This window comes from Coenobita brevimanus, chromosome 70, assembly GCF_032717465.1.
Source record: "Coenobita brevimanus isolate Jiangsu-jjx chromosome 70, ASM3271746v2, whole genome shotgun sequence".
Classification (NCBI taxonomy): domain Eukaryota; kingdom Metazoa; phylum Arthropoda; class Malacostraca; order Decapoda; family Coenobitidae; genus Coenobita; species Coenobita brevimanus.
Window position 1 is genome coordinate 42,308,700 of NC_137023.1, and position 13,380 is coordinate 42,322,079.

The 13,380-nt window shown below is 40.7% G+C and overlaps 2 non-coding genes across 2 annotated transcripts; one reads left to right on the forward strand and one right to left on the reverse strand.

Moving 5' to 3' along the window:
* Positions 1-1,321: 1,321 nt before the first annotated feature.
* Positions 1,322-1,425, reverse strand: LOC145406524 (U6atac minor spliceosomal RNA). Its single transcript, XR_013898548.1, has one exon. It is a non-coding gene; the product is annotated as a U6atac minor spliceosomal RNA (small nuclear RNA).
* LOC145406523 (U6atac minor spliceosomal RNA) lies at positions 1,417-1,493 on the forward strand. The gene has a single exon (XR_013898547.1). It is a non-coding gene; the product is annotated as a U6atac minor spliceosomal RNA (small nuclear RNA).
* Positions 1,494-13,380: the final 11,887 nt, after the last annotated feature.

Below are 13,380 nucleotides of genomic sequence, written 5' to 3' on the forward strand. Positions count from 1 at the left end.
CACACACACACACACACACACAAAAGATTTTCCGGCTACACGATCCCACGAATCGCAATTCACTCTCATATCACGGGACAATTCAGGCTCCTATGACTCCCTCTCACCGGAATAAAACCATGTGGCCTACGCTGGAGTAACGTACGAGAAGCAACGAAGCCAATATCAACACTCCCAGGCTTCTATGACTGACACTCTCACCTGAATAAAATCGTCTATCGTAAGCTGGAATAGAATATGAAGTCTTAACAAACGTGACATAAATTACTTAGGCTACTGTATATGACTTGGCAAAAGTTTTTGACAGTGACCACCCCTCCCCTCCCTTGAAAGAAAAAAAAAAGTGTCACTGCTTTACAGGACCCCACTTTACTGGTTTTGCCAATAACAGGACACAGGCTTTTTTTTTTTTTTTTTCTGTTCATCTAACTGTCCTTGTCATTTGTAATGTCAATTACAGCAAGGTATTTGGTTTTCCTCATCTCTTAACATATTATCATTGATCTACTGTTACTATTACTCCATCTGGCAGACTTTGCTAACAGCCTGATGTACACTGTAGAGCTATCACCGACTGTAGACTACGTCAGCGAGACTCAGACGCCCTTGAACAGTAACATGACACGTGGCAGACGTCCTTCCGCTCGGATAAATATGTCCCACATACATTCCCTCATGCTCTCTGTTGAAGCTAAGTTCCTTCGTCAGTTGCCTCATTTGCTCGTGATGTGTGTCGAGCCGTAGCAGACATTTGCAGTGAGTGCAGGTACTGTGTTCTTCCATGTGCCTCCATACGTTCGCTTATTATCGGCTCATATTGATGGCTTTACACACACACACACACACACACACACACACACACACACACACACACACACACACTTATCCTAATGTTAAAGTGCAAAATCATGACCACACAGGCACTGCTATGTTGTAAAATAAGAATACTTGAGCTTTTCACACCAAGGACGCTTAAGTTTCATATCTTCTTGTTACAACCAGACGATTTTACTCAACTAACAAGAGATGAATCTAACTGAGGGGTTAAGGAAGGCAAAAAATAACCCCTCCAACTCGATATGCCTCTCCTAAGCTGAAAATAATCGTCTGGAGAAAGAATAAAAAAAAAAAGTAGAAACATCATTGGGTTGAAGCTGAAAACTATGCAAACATTACCCCCTCCCCCCCTCTCTCTCTCTCTCACACACACACACACACATACACACACACACACACACACACACACACACACACACACACACACACACACACACACACACACAAATAAACTAATTATCCTAAAAAGAAACGACAATAAGACATACCAACAATGACTCCTTACAATCGTAAGGACTTCCCTCTCATAACGTGTGTTGTCTGTCCTCATCAGGGGCAGTGCTAACCTTCTCTCCTTTGGTGCTGTACGGAAGATGAGAAGGTTAGCATTCCCCATGATAAGGACGAACAGCACACGACAGGAGAGTCAAGTTCTTAAGGGACGAACCATTGTATATGCACCGTATATATCTATAGCCAGAAGCCTTAATCTCATAAGGGGTGGCCACAAATAAATCGACTCCATGTAGCCCTGTCCCCTGCCATTACGTTGCCCTCCCCCAACTCACACTCCTCTCTCTCATATACCTCTCCATTTCATCTCTCCATCTCATCCCTGCTTATTCTTACTACTTCCAGGCAATTTAATTTAGCTCAGGAAAAGTCTCTCGTATTGAAGAGGTTAATGAAGGCTATGTTCAACCTCCTCTCAGTATATTCTATTTCCAGACGGTTTTACTCGACTTACGAATGTCTCTCACGGAAACCTTAATATAAAAAAGCTAGGTCATCGAAGTGAAGCGGTTAACCTTCAGATTGCATATTATGGACTTCGTACTTTGTCTTGGCTGACTGCAGATTACTGTCTATCAAGGTAAGAAAAAACGCGCTAAATGGACTTTCTCTCTGAGTGTGTGTGTGTGTGTGTGTGTGTGTGTGTGTGTGTGTGTGTGTGTGTGTGTGTGTAAGCGTGCGCACCACACCATCACAACACAGACAAACCAACAACACCTCAACAAAAGGTCTCTGACAGTGTCTGGTTGAAGTAGTCGGTTTCTTGTAGTCCCCCAGGCTCACTTCCAGATGATCCTGGGGCAACAACAACAAGCTTCATCCTTGTTAAAAAGAAAAAGAAAAAAAAAAGTCTAAAAGAGGCTTAACAATGAAGCACCCAGGGCAGCCGGAACAAACATGCGTTAGTATTCCAGTCAGACGCTATTGCGACACTGGTTCTCAAGCCCCGGGTCGCGACACAAATTAGGGTGGCAAGGATGTTCCTGAGGGTCACGGGAAGGTCTCACGAAAAAATATATAAATATTATGAAACACTAAAAAAGTAAATAGGTAATAATAGCAACACATGAATCTCATAAGTATTCATTATCATCATTCAGAGAAACACTGCTACATCTGGAAAGTCAAGTGCATAAACAATGTTCTGAAATACTCTATTTTTTATTTCCAGCCAGCTCAAGAAGATCGCTCGGATTCGGGAAGTTTTTTCCCTTTTCCAATATACTGTGTGTGTGTTTCTGTGTGGGTGTATATATATATATATATATATATATATATATATATATATATATATATATATATATATATATATATATATATATATATATATATAGACAGACGGATAGATAGTTACATTTCATCAATCGATATACAGTATATCATTAACATCATCTCCACCCAATGCCACATTCCGGAAATGCATCGCATTCTTGAAACTCATCAGCAGTCTCAGTACTCAGTCAGTATTTGATCACACTGACCGTCCAACACCAAAGGGTGCCACTAGGTGTGTGTGTGTGTGTGTGTGTGTGTGTGTGTGTGTGTGTGTGTGTGTGTGTGTGTGTGTGTGTGTGTGTGTGTGTGTGTGTGTGTGTGTGTGTGTGTGTGTGTGTGTGCGTGCGTGTGTACTTCACCGGGTCGGTCAGGATCACTTGATGGTCGTGATCGTCAGCTTTTTACCCTCCCGGAAGGGAGCTGAGAGCTCATATAGTCCGATCTAAGGGCAAGGCTGTGACCTTCACACACACACACACACACACACACCCGTCCCCTTGCTCAAGGGGGACAGTAACCACCCACTTCATCAGTGAAACTTTTCGCAACCCGAGCGAGGCGCGAACTCCCGTCCACCAGTGTGTGTGTGTGTGTGTGTGTGTGTGTGTGTGTGTGTGTGTGTGTGTGTGTGTGTGTGTGTGTGTGTGTGTTGAATATCCCTGGAGGCATCACACAGTGCACCCTACATTACATCAACAATGTCACCGGCACTAACCACTCCCTCAACCCACAATCCACCCGCCCTATATGTCTTCCATAACCAGAGACACCATTAACATCTTGCATTCCTTCTAACACGCCTTTTTCACTATCAATCTTACCACATTTAAATAACACATCCCCTACCTCTCGGGAATCCAGGTAGATCATCATTTACCAAACACTGTTATATCAGTCTAAGGAGCGTATTCTTGGTGGCACAAGAAGCTTCGTAACACCTCTTCCTTAGCGACTTATTTTGCATGGTACAACACTTTAACATCCCCTTGAAGTCTTAGCCGTTATACTGAGGCGTAATGTAAACAATAAATCACTAATGAAGAGGTGTCACGAAATCCCCAAGGGTATGTAGACTAAAACCTATGAGGGTCTTTTCACTTATTTCGATCATATTCAGTTATGGACAAAGGTACCGTACTATCGCAACATTTTTTTTTTAATTTCTATTTCATTGTTAGAGTTTCAGTCTTTCTGGCTGTTTTTAATCCGTTGGCTCCCAGGGTTCCCGTGTGAGGGACTGTGCTGGAAGGGGACTAGGCCTACCGCCCTCCGCCTATCGGTTCATAGTCGCGAAGCTCCTAGGTCCCTACCCCGGGGTTCCCCCCTTTATTAGCTTTCGAAAATGACCAGTTTTCATCCTATGTTGAGGACACTGGGCACAAATGGGTTAATCACTTCACGCCAAAGACGTACCTTTTTCATTGTTATCTTGAGGCGATTTTATTCAGCTTAAGAGAGATACCTTGAAATGTAAGGGTTTGATACGAACTTTATTAATCCTTTCAGTACGAGAGATTTTCCCTACATCAAATAAAATCACACGAAGGTATTACTATATTATGGGCAACGTCATCGGATTCAGGGTGTAAATATTTCCTCAGCGCTCTTCAATGCATTCTCAAGTGCATTTAATTTTTGCATATACTTCATAAACATACTTTGCCCTCCTAGCCAAGCAGTCTTTCTACAAACAAGTATACTGTATTATCAAGACTAGCTCATTGCCTCGCTCTACATTTATATTCATCAGTTGTAAGGTCTACTGTGTTTCTCATTATCTTTCTTCACGTACCCCTTCCGCCTTATAATTTCACCTTACATATTACATTCACAAGCGTCTGCACCTGTGAAGAGTGCGCAAATATCTATGAAAAGAGCATTTCATGATTTTAGAAAGACAACAGCGTCCGCCCCTTTACACATGCCTTTGCAAGAGGGAAACATCTGTGAGATATCAAGGGCACTTCATCTTTCTAATACCTCTACTCCCTCCCCACCATGGTCATATCTACCTTCCTTTCTAATTTCCTCTTCCTCTTTCTCAGCCTGAAGTTTGAAACCTGGCAAGTTGTCTACGCAGAATTTATCTATAACGTCCACAGCGTATAAGATCTCTGCTTCCGAGTGCTAGCGGGTCAAATCAAAATAAAATCTGTGTTTCCCTGATCCGGTACAGTGCATTACCAAGATGGTTATATAGTTAGCTCTTATTGGTACTACGGTTTACAGTGAATAACCTTAATCGTCCAGCATACTCAAAATACCATGTTACGGAGACTACTGGCCTGGTCGAGTAAATTATATCAGGTCATGGATATCTAGTGTGTCAATATACAGTTATAATACAATGGGGTATGTGGATGTTACACGATGCCGTATTCTTTTTATATCTTATTCTTGCTACTGCTGGACAATTTCATTCAGTTTCAGATAGATCTCCTAAGCTTAGGACTGACTTTTAAAAGTGGAGGGGTTGGTTCTAGCCTTCATTAATCCCTTCACTGCTAGGCGTTTCTCATAAGCTGAATATAATCGTCTAGAATCAGCAAAGAATAAGAAAAAAATATATAGAGAAGAAGCTACATAAGGTATGTATTTTTTCCTGTTATGAGGTAGTTGTCACGACCAGTCTTGCACGCTCACCAGTTGCCTCTGCTCACATATTGTCTTTCTCAATAAAACAGAAAAACAGCTTTCTTTCAATCTGATACGCGTCATCTCAGCAGAAAAAAAAAAAAAAAGCAGTATTCGTTATTCTGTACTGTATATATTTCCAAAAATCTTACATTTTGATGTGCTGAACACAATGTTGCTGCAGCCTTAATCACTGCTTAGTTTATTCTGTCTGTTTGTTTACCGTCCAGTCCAACTGCTGGTGAGGCTGGTTATGTACCTCCCTCACGTCCCCCATACCTTATCCTGATAACATCTACCTATCAACTCTCCTTTATATTAACTCCACGATATCTCTCTTATCTCATTATATGCTCACAAACAAGCCCTTTGATTACTACGATTTCTCTTACTGGAGCAGAATAGTCTGGTGTTAGCCTCCTTATATCACTCGAATGCGTTTACAGCAGTGAAAGAATGAGTAATGCCCCCCCCTTTTTTACCTCTCATTAATTACCGGTACCTTGCATTCCTTTATACTGTGCATCTTTAAAGAACTTATTCAGTTCAGAATATGTACAGTAATGCCTTTGTCAAGAGAAACCTCCCGTTATCCAAAGGTTAGCTGGTCATGTCTGTTATTTTAGTGTTCAGGTACGGTCCTTACCCAGCTACTGTGGTGTCTGTGGAAATTATATAAAGTCGGTGACAACATGTTGTGTGATGGCTACTGGCCAGTGTTAATAAATGATGAGATTTTGGGTTTTCTATCGACACACAGGACCAACCAAGTAGTCATGAGACAGAAAAGAAAGAGACAAGAAATCTGCTTGTCTCTTTCTCCCCATCCTCTTCGCATCACTGTGGGGAACAACTGAAGCTTTACCCTGACGTATACGGCATCTAAGGTTTATAAACCACATATGAAAATTAGATGTTCCAGTAAGTAGCGGTCCAGAGGATTTAAGTGATATTATTATAACCCACCACACCAGTGGTGAGTTATACTGTTCTTGTCAATATTATTACTATTATATAATAATAATAATAATAATAATAATAATAATAATAACAAAAATAATAATAATAATATTATTACTACTACTACTACTACTACTACTATTATTGTTATTATTATTATTATTATTATTATTACTACTACTACTACTTCTTGTGAAGAAGTAAATTACTTGTATTCGCTCAATTTCAAAGCTATGCCTATCATACTTGGCCATTTGAGTCCCTCAGCTGGCGGCTTCATATGACCCAGTATCATCCAGTTTCCAGTACTGGTTTTCCAGTTTCATCCAAAAACCTATAAAAATAGTCTATTCGCGGATTCTCAGAAACCGCAAAAGTTACAGACTTGAAATTTTTGTGGGACAAAGCCAAAGCCGGGGAGCAGGTCTGAAATGTCTATGGGCCCATTTGGGCCAGTAGTTTCTGAGACTGCCCAGGGATCAGTGGAAAGTAGTTTGGGCCCCGCCATTTTTGCTCTGCGAGGATTTTGTTGCTTTCACTTTCGCCAAACGTGTTTGAAAATCTTCTAGGGGAGTCGTAATACACCAGCTCTTCACTTCAAAGTGCTCAGTACGGTATATGAAGGGCGCTGAAATCACCAGGTTCAGCAATAGCTTGTCATGTGGTGAGTTATTTACACTGCTAATGACAATTCCGTCGACTGACTGAAGGCAAACAGTGTCATCCATCCCACTGAAAATGTAACATAATATGCACTCTGATAGTTGTTTTAACAAAAATGGAGAGCACTAAAATAGTTTTTTTCATCATTATTTGTGAAAGGCTTGAGAGAAAACTGAAGGGGAGGCTACGAGGATGTTAAGATCCCCGCAAGTGGAGAAATAAGTGAAAAACTTTGATAAACACTGTTCCAGTGACCTACAGCACTAGGTTCACATCCAGGACGCGTCTACACAACGTACTTATGATCAGCCCCTTCTCATAACTATATCAGTTTTGCAGGAAGAATACGATATGGACTGATTTTGCCTTCTCAGTTCTTCATTCTTTCTGTAAAGCAAAATAACATGAAAATTTCCTCTCTTAAGATTTGTGTTTGTTGGAAGGACACGAGGCAAATGGATATTCTGGGCTATACTCGATGTTCCCGTAAAAGCAAATCTGAGTTATGATAGGAAGTTTATCAAAGTCTGTTCACAAATCCCACTACAGGTCCCCAATGTATTACTGGGTGAACATGGACTTTGGGGGGAAACAAAATGAGTCCACCAGTCTGACCGAGGTGTGAGTGTTGTCCTCAGGTAGTCTATATGTTGTAAGTAAAAGTGAAATGTTTAATCAGTAACTAACCTATAATTAACTTCGCACCAGCTCTTCGGGGCATAGGTACGACCTGACGATTAAGGCTATTTTCCATAACGAAGGAAAATGTGGCTTTACGTTTCAGGCAAAATGTGGCCTGTCTCTCTCTGTACTAAAGATAAAAACCTGAGATGTATGGTTTCTTGGACAAGACTGTCGGTGAGAGGGACGATGCTGACACCACCAATTATGGCATTTATTTTACTGGCAACATCTGTGCTGTGCTTATCGGGAACGTGACCAGGTATGTTAAAGCTACTGTACAAACCAATGACGTCAGCACCAAGAATCAGCAAAGGTAATTAGAGAATAACAACTGAATAAAATGAATAACAAGCCATGAGCGCAGAGGTGAGTGCTTGAGTAACGCCTATGACACCATTAATATTTACCCGTTACTGTATTACGCGTGGTACAGGGCCCCACCAGAGAGTTGTTAGGCTCACTACAGGGCTCGGGTATCGCTGTGACCATCCCACACTGGGCCGCCTCACCAGCACACCACGCCCGGCACCCGCACAGCGCAGAATCCACGCCACCGCACTCCACTCCAAGCACCCGCCACACACACCACCTTCATGGAACATCTTGGACTTCTTCTGCACCGGTTTTTACCCTCCTGTATTCCACCCCTTCCTTTTCCCCCTTTCCCCCAGTTCTTGAAAGTGACTTAGTTTCTCCTTTCGTCTTATTCCTCTTCTGTTACATCCTTTCTTCTGTGTTATGATATACCTCTTCCTTTATCTCTGTTTCTCACATTCTCTTCTTTTGCTTTCTTCTCACCTGAGAAGCTAAGTCTACGTTTTCCCCTACCTACTGCTTCATCTTCCTTGTCTTTGCATCTGTATTCCGTCTTTTCCTCTCCCACTTTTCTTCATTGGTGTGTGCCTCTAACTTTCTCAGATCTTTCTTTCTGAGTGAAGTTGGGTTCTTTTTCTTTCTTCCATCCTCTTTTTTTCTTATATTCGTGTTTCAGTTCTGGCATCTTCCACTTCTGTACTTGGTTTTGATTCTGCACACTGATTTTTCGTCTCATATATTTCCTTGACTTCTGCATACCTTAGTGTTTCTTTACCTTCTCTTTGGTTCCGAGGTTTGGGTCTTATCTCTTCCGTTTCGTCAGGCTCTTCTACTTTACTTCGCCTCTACTCGTTGCTTTCTTCTTTATTCTAATTTCTTCCCATCTCATTTTTTCCCATAACTATGTGCCTCTTAGTTTACTTTCCTTTAGATTCCTGGGTTTGAATTCAAATCTTTTTTCCTCCTTTCATCTTTTTCTATCTTCCTGCACCCGGACATTCCTCCTGTATTTTTTCTTTCTTTTCACTCCTACGTGCTTTTATGGTTGCAAGTTTTCACAGCTGTATCTTTAACTACCTTTAACTTTTTTTTTCATTTCCCTTAAGGTGTATGTTTTCTCCATTCTCTTGTATACATATTTTCTTTCTTTTTCTTTTCCTCTCTCATCTGCGTGCTTTAATGTTTTGTAACTACAGGGTTTCAGACTTGTATCTTTTCTTCCTTTAGCTTTCTTTTCTGTCGCCTTTTCTTCCTTTTCTATTTTCCCACATCCGGTTTTGCTTCTGTACTATCTTTTCCTATCCCTCTTCCATCAGCGTACTTTTTTTTTTTTTTTTGCATTTTCACCTACCTTCGCCATGCTCTGCCGTCTCATTTCCCTTGCTTTCTATCCACATCTGAATCATTCCTATTTTATTTCATTATTCTCTTTCCCGTCCATTTACGTCCTCCTCTTACTATGTCTTAGGCGAGCAATTTCAGAGCCGCATCTCCTATATCTTCCTTCTTTTTCCCCATTATAATATTAAACATCATACACTTCATTTTTTATTCTTCTCCTTCCGACCCTATTTACTTACAGTCACACCCTTCTTTCCTTATTAAGCTTTGTTTTTCACCTTTTTCCTGCTTTCCTCTTCAACATCTTTCCTCCTTTTGCTCTCTCACTGTATTTTTTTCATACACCAACCATCATTCTTCTTCCAAAATCTTAACCATTTCTGCATCGTCTTTATTATCTTCTACTCCCTGTAATGCGTTTATTTCTGGGTCTCTCTACATTTTCCACATTTTCTGTGACCCTTTCAATTCGTTTCACCTCATTTTTCTTTACTGTAGGTGATTTGCCTTCATCTTGGTTCTCTTCAGCCATTCAGTTTTTCACTTGCCGCCTTTTCTTATCACCCATTATCTCTGGTTCCTTTTAAAATTTTCCTTTTTTTTTTTTTTTTTCTGTACCTCTTCTGTTCATTTCACCCTGATATCCCTTCAGGTTGTTTTTCTAGATCCTGCTGCTTCTCTTCAGCCTATTCCTTCTTCCCTTTCACCAGCATTTCTGTCTCATCCACTGCTTCTAGTTCTTTTTTTAATCTTCCTCCTTTATCAGTCCATTTTCTGCTGTTTTCACCCTAATGTCTCTTTCGGTGATTTTCTTCGATCTTACCTCTTCTCTTCAACCATTTCTTTTTTTTTCTATATTTTCCTTCCCATCCCCCCCTCCTGTCTCCAATAATTCATTCTCCAATATATATATCTTTTCTTCACCTTTCTTCTTATACCTACTTCCTTAAACAGAGATAACGATGGGCCTGGAAATCTTCAATGTCTTTCAAATCCTTCGTTATCTTTTCTCTCCTTATCTTCTTCCTTACGTTTTAAATCCTTCATTATCTATTTCCCTCCGTATTCCCTTTCTTCAAAAACCATATTTCCACACCACCTACACTTCTCATTTTTCCTCTTGTGTCATAATTTCATCTAGTTTCTTTTCTTTTTTTTTTCCCTTTTCCTCCGGTTTAGTCTTCAATTTTTCCTTCGATTTAACTTCTCCATTTTTCTCTCTCTCTCTCTCCTTTCCAGTTCTTTCTCCCCTTCCTTTCTTCTTTTGCTTCAGTTCTTCCTCACAACTCCTCCAAGTGCCAGTACATCCAGACCCTATCCAGCAAGGCAAGGAAGGGGTTGGTCGGCCAGCGTCCTTTCCCCGCCCTCCACCCTGCTCTCCTTCTCCCGACTATCAGCTAAAAAGGTAAGTTTGTTGACGTTGTGTGGCTCTTCCATAGTCCCATAATCTATCTTTTTCCTCGAGGTATGTAATATCAGGTACATAAGAGCGCCGGGTGCTTACTTTCTTTTTATCGCCGTTATATGACCTCTTAATTCCCCGATATTCTACCTTTTTCCGCGAGTCGTGAAACAATCTGTACAATGAGAGACGCGCGTGCTCATTCTTTGTTCATGGGAAAAGCAGGAAACAGGAAGAAAATACAGCCTTTCCAGTGAAGTTAAACAAGGGCTAAAAAATAAATAAATAAATAAGGATCGTTCATTTCGAAGCGTATGAACAAAAGGATTACTTACCCATCAAATTAATTAAACTAAAATGAATGTCCCATGAAGGGTCCCTAACAGAAAGCTCGAATGGCAAATTGTTCGTTTTTACTAACTTGAGAGAGAGAGAGAGAGAGAGAGAGAGAGAGAGAGAGAGAGAGAGAGAGAGAGAGAGAGAGATTTAGAAAAATGTTCATAAAATCAAATATTCAAAATGACCTATCGGGGGCTTCCCTTCCAGGGGGATTGAAATTCAGATCCTTGTTGCTATTTTTTTTTTTTCCAGAAAGAACAAAAAACAAGACAAGGGAAGACCTTGCTCTCCCCTTTCGTATCTTTCCTACAAATAATAATAATAATAATAATAATAATAAAAATCTCAGTTGACTGTGAACTGATGGCAGGTGTGTTTATGACTCCCGGTCCTGATGGTCACCTCAGATAAAGATGGGAGGCGGGAAAGAAGGGTATTTTCAGAAGCCGTATCGTTTACCATCGGCAAACGATTGCTACTCTGGGGGTACACGTGTGGTCAGCAGTACTTTTAGGCTTCTTTCAGACTGACACAACTTCATAGGGCCATGCTAAATTATGCAGTACTTACGCGGGTGGCAATGGTTGCAAAGTTGTTTCATGAATTTTAGCCCCAGACGTGTAAATGGATTATTGACCTTAACTGCAGAGTACGGTATCTACTCTCATCTCTATCTCACTAACCGAGGGCAAAGGCCATGAGTGAATTGCCAGGGTCCCGCAAGCCGAATATAAGCCACAAACAATTTCTATCTTGTGTCAACCACGAACTGATAGTATAATAATATTTTTTAACATCATCATCATCTTTATTACCACTATAATCAAATTACTGTAAGATCTGATAGATTTACACTTCATTATCGTCGTTTTGATCACCGATACTAGAACCCAGATTTGCAGTGATTAAACGGGCTATTAGTGAAGTAAAACGTGAAGTCCACACACATCGAAGGCGAATTATAGATTGTATTTTCACCACTGAATTCGGTTACGTATTTAAAAGCTTAGTCTTGCCATCACCTGACAATTAACATCAGTTCTGAAAAAAAAAAAAAAAATCTAAAAGGAGAGGTCAGACACCGTGTACAATTCATTTGTCCCTTCACTACACGGGATTTCACCTGACTTCAATGAAACAGTAGGGAAATCCCAAAAGCATACTACAAAATACCGTACGTCACCGGATTCAAGAGTTAAAAAACAGAATCATCCAATCTTACAATCACGGCGCCCTGAAGGGTCTGAGGCTAAACTACTGTGGCCCAGAACACTTAATTCGTGGAAGATCATCCTACGTCCATGGCGGCATTAACATGATAAAGATCCGTATTCTCTTCGGGTAAGGTGGCTCCCTAGCACCTCTTCCTTAGCGTTTTCTTTTCCGGACTACCCATTAACATCCTCTCCCTTGTTTCTTATACCTTTTTAATACTGACATAGATTGTATGAATAACACACAAGAATACAGTAAAGGAGCAGAGTAAGAAATAAACCTCAGTAAGGAAGAGGTGTTTGTAAGCTTCCTAACCGCACCAGAGTACCACCCAAAATCTGCCAGCCACCTCTGGGACCAAACATCTTCACGTACGGCCGTCTCTTACCCGACATGGATAACGACCGGGGCGTGGAGCTGGCTTTAATCCCTGCAGTCCGATGAGCTGTTTTCCATTTTATTCTTGCAATCCACAGATGAGTCTACTCAGCTCAGGAGAGACTTTTCGAACTAAATAGGTTAGATAAAACCTTCATTAGCCTCTCTAATAAAAATAAATTAATGAATGAATAAACTGAATATATATATTTCGTCTGCGGTTATCAAGAATATAATAACAATGTCGCTAGGATGACGGAGTTTTCATTTGTATTTCCTTTTGCGCCTTACCAGTATGCTTGACCCTATGCCTCTCCTTCACCTGGATGGGTATCTCTTGAACTAATTAAAGTTGTCTGGTGGCGGCTGGAATAAACTAAAAATAAGGGCGACATAGTACCCTACTTCTGCGCTCACCCTTCACGACGGGTTTCTCCCTGAAGCTGAGTCAAATGGCCTGGTGGGTGCAAGAACAAAACAAATATAAATGGCGTCACTGCACGACATGGTCTAATATAACAGTAAATCCTCGTTGTGCTGCTTTTTATTTTCTTTTTCTGTGTATCGTTTTCGCAGTAAAGTTCACAGTACATTATGAAAAGACTGGCGATTAAAGTTCCATTCCTACCTATAAAGCAGACTGACTTCTTTCACCCAATTTACGGAACAGCACCAGTTGTACAAGAAAATATGTGATAAAGTGAAACATCCTTCACATATAGGTTCGTATTCTAGGTCACATGGCAGGCTTCATAGCACCTTCTTTGCGATTAATATTGCATGGTACAGTTTAATATTTCTTATATGCTACTTACATCGTTTAA